Genomic DNA, 3,944 nt, shown 5'->3' with positions numbered 1-3,944 from the left:
ATTTTAGAATCTTTAACCCTTGCAGCAGAAATTCATCAGGAGACCAATAAATTAGTTACAATGGATAAATTCCATCAGCAAGTATAGTGATACACTTTTATCTATGCAGTCATTGAATCATGCAATTTAAAGGGCCAGACCATTTTTTAGATGATAAAATTAAGGTCTGCAGAGATTTAATGAGTAGAGCCTATTCTTCTGTTTAAATGACAGAACAAAAGACTTACCCAAGAGAACATGAAAACATGTCATTAATTTAATTCTCCTATTCATGGTTTATAGGTCAGATGGCTATGAAATTTCAGAAGGAAATACACAAAATGGAAAAAGTTCTCTCTCCCTAGCAAAGGTGAGGTTTTATCTAGTTTGAATCCCAGATAAGAAAGTATGCAACTGGCTGTTCATTTAAGAGTAGAAAAAGAAGTTATCTTTATTTCACACATATAGTCTCTTTAATACATCTTTTGAGGAATTCAGATTACTCTTTAACACATGTCTTCTTAGGAACTCGGATTACTTTATGTCAAACCTTCCATAAGATTACATTATAAGAGGATCTTATGTTGTATTTGGTTATTATACAATGCTGATTTTTTTTATTTTACACTTTTAAAAATGTTATTTATATTTTACACTTTGGAAGAGTACTTAATAAATGATATTCCTAGAGAATTATGTAACTTGCTACGTTGTTGAGCATTTCAAAACTTCTTTTTGTACCACAAAATTTGACATAGAAAAGTCTTTGAGACCAATGATCTTTCAAAGATTGGTATTTATATTAATATTTCAAGAATGCAGCTTTATAAATTTGCCTTATGGGGGACACTTTATAACAATTCAATTAATAAAGTGATAAAATACACTGGCCATAGTAGTTTGAGCATTATTATAGCATTCTTGGGAAATACAGAAAGTGTCTAACGAGTCCAGGTTATATTTTCAACTCCAAAAATCCTGTTGACATAGCAAAAATGCTTACATAAAAATGTATTCTTCAAAGAAAATTAGATGATTTCATTTGTAATTCTTGCAGCAGACTGAAAACAGCCAACCTGATATCAGAACCTTGGGGTAAACTTGCTTCTTGGAATGTGACTTGAGGGAATAGAGTAGACAAAAGGCGACAAGAAACCTAAAGAGTTATTGCTCTTTAAAAGAACTGAAATTCCTAAGTTAGGCTTTATATGTTCATCCTTGGTTAAAAAAAGAGAAAAGAATAAAAAAAGAAAATATATATGCCATTTTACTCTGTTTAGCCTGTAGTAGGATTTTGTAAAATGTATGCTCACATCTATTATTGTAGCTCATTATTAGATGACCATGATATTTTAATTCTTGATCACACACCCTTTTCAACTGTACAAAAATATGTCTAATGACAGATATTTTAGAAAGATTTCTGGGGGGAAAAAAACAGAGATGTTTACATCACTATATAAATAAACCAGCTATGACTTATACTGAACTTTAAATAGTGTTTATTTTGCCTAATAGAGAAAGAAAGCATTTTTTAACAGTGTAAAGTTCAGGGCATTCCATTTTTCTTGGAATTTTGTTTTGTTTTTAGTTTGAAGACAGAATGCAATCATAGTTGTTATGTAATAAAACTTTTATGCGTATCCTAGGCAGTGTCCTATACCTTTATTAGGAACACTTTTTATTTTCTGGCAGCTTGATTTGGAAGAAGTTGTATTCATCCTCACCAGTAAATAATTTTTGCGTACATGTGTTTGTGAAATACACAACTTTGGTTTTTCAAAGTAGAACACAACTAAGTAAAACATCTAAGATCAGTGCATCAGTAATTATCCAGAATCACCGAGCACCATGATGGTTTTGCCACCGTCAATGTACTCTTCTGTACATTCCGTTCTTTTCTTCACAACGTTCAGTACAGCAGTAGACTAAGCACCGAGGAAATGGCACTGACTCTTTTTGACCACCAGGGAGATGTTCAGTTCATCGTGCTCCCCTAAAAAAAGCAGCGAGGCACTGGGAACAAACCTGACAGCATTTTCTCAGTGGAAAGAAAGAAGGAATACAGGGCCAGGCTATCTCATCAGAGATTTGCTACTTTTTTTTTTTTTTTTTTTTTTTGGTAAGGTTTTCTCTTTGTTCGCTTTTAAAATGGTGAAAAACCTTCTCGGCACTGGTGTGAGAAATATGCAAACGGAAATATACAAAAGAAAGCGAGAAACTTATTAGTGGCATTGTTGCGGTGAATTTCACATTTCCTATTCTTCTGCATTACAATCCCTTTCATTCTTGAGTTCGGCTGACGCTCCAACATTTCAGCCGGTTATAACTTCGGCCACAAGATGGCACTGACCTGCAAACAAAGGAAAACCGTGGCTCTGACTTTGTAAAAGCCTCGTAAAATTTTCTTGCCTTCCCGGGAGTTAAGGAGTGTGGGGATGAGTGCTTACTTTCCTCTGCACCGCGCGTATGTGTCTAACAATGTATGGATATGTTTAATTGCTTTTCTTTCCAGAATTCCTAGGCAACGCACCCCCGAGGTGTATATCAAGCTGAGGTGTCTGCGGGGGGAGCATCAGGCGCTACTCGCGGGGCGCCGTCACGTGATCCGGGGATGAGGTGGAGTTCGGCTTTAAGGGGGCGTCTCTTCCTATCTTCATCAATCTTTAGGATTTGAGCAGGAGAAATACCAACGGATCTTTTCTCCCCTCTCTGCTCCCTTCCATTACCATTCTTCCCGCTTTAATAAACGGGCGAGAAAGATGAATCCAACAGAGGGTAAGTTTCCAGTTTACACCTTTTAAGGGACTTTTTGGAAATCTCTCATTGATGGCGTGAGGGATGAGAGAGGAAGAAAAAACGTGCGAGTGCCCGAAATTGACTCTGCGAAACTGAGGTGGGGCATAGTCAAGCCTTTCAGTTGGGCTCCCGGTGCAGGCAGGTCGCAAGGTGCAGCAGAAGATCGGACAACTCCGGGACTCCTGCCTGTGGGTGTCGGCCGACGTTAGTAACCGGGAGTTGGTGGCATCCGCACACCCTGCTCCACCAGGGTTTCTGCACCGCGATATGAGTTCTCCCCTCCTGGGGTTCTCGTAAGGCCGTCTTCCCTTGACCTCGCTTATCTTTTGCGTTTTTCTGGAGCTGGCTGCCGGGGCGGCCGCGCTGGAGTTGGCGCGGAGGAACGGGTCGCTGGGATGGTCTGGGCAACGGTGGGTTTGGTGGGTTTGACCAGTGGTCCACCTTAGTGCTCTTCGCGCCGCACGTGTCCCGCGGGAAGCCGGCGGAGGCTCGGGCTCGCCCGCGCGGCAGCGGACCCGGACGCACGCACGGTCCCCCGGACACTTGACGGTTCCCCGCGTCTGGGCTGGAATGGAGCCCCTCTCCCTCGGTGCTGACCCTTCCAGTCTGTCATTGCGCCCTGGTAGACACCCCGAGCCCTATTCTTTTATTTCCGAGTTTCATCGAGTTCTTCAGCTCCTTTTAGAACAGCGATGATGGACCCTGGCTGGATTAGGAGATTGGGCATAGACTGGAGGTACAGGTGGTGTAAGAGTGTTCCGTTGGTCTCCAGGTAGACTAGAGAGAGGCGAATGCTTTAAGAACTGGTGTTAGTCCACAGAGAACAGACTGAGTTTCGGCTCTGCTTCTTTTTTATTTTTGGTTGGTTTGGATGTTTTGTTTGCCAGTCTCATCATCACGGGTAGAGATGTTCCTTGATAGATGGGTGGCAAACGGGTGGGGGGGGGCGGGAGAAGGTGGGCAGGCTAGGGAAGATTTAGGACAACTCACCTAGTTACACAATATGAAAAGGTGGGTACATAACAACAGAAATTTTGATTTAACCATGCCATTTCATTCTTTGGTAACTGCAGGAGCACAGGAAAAACCTAGGGGAAGGCAAGAGGGAGTGGGTTTTGACATTTCTTTTCACCCCCCCCCCCCCCCCCCCCCCCCCGAGCGCTCCC

The 3,944-nt window shown here is 41.8% G+C and overlaps 1 protein-coding gene across 2 annotated transcripts in view; it reads left to right on the top strand.

Moving 5' to 3' along the window:
- Nucleotides 1-2,110: 2,110 nt before the first annotated feature.
- The window catches only part of NPY1R (neuropeptide Y receptor Y1), an 8,795-nt gene continuing 6,961 nt past the window's right edge, over nucleotides 2,111-3,944 (top strand). For both annotated transcript variants that reach the window (XM_040626412.1, XM_008685593.2), the window contains exon 1: nucleotides 2,111-2,757. The gene's annotated coding sequence lies outside the window, so the exon portion shown is untranslated. The remainder of the gene's footprint in view (nucleotides 2,758-3,944) is intronic.

This window comes from Ursus maritimus, unplaced genomic scaffold (genome assembly GCF_017311325.1).
Source record: "Ursus maritimus isolate PB19 unplaced genomic scaffold, ASM1731132v1 scaffold_11, whole genome shotgun sequence".
NCBI lineage: Eukaryota > Metazoa > Chordata > Mammalia > Carnivora > Ursidae > Ursus > Ursus maritimus.
The sequence above is the reverse complement of the archived record's forward strand: the minus strand, read 5'-3'. Positions and strand labels throughout refer to the sequence as shown.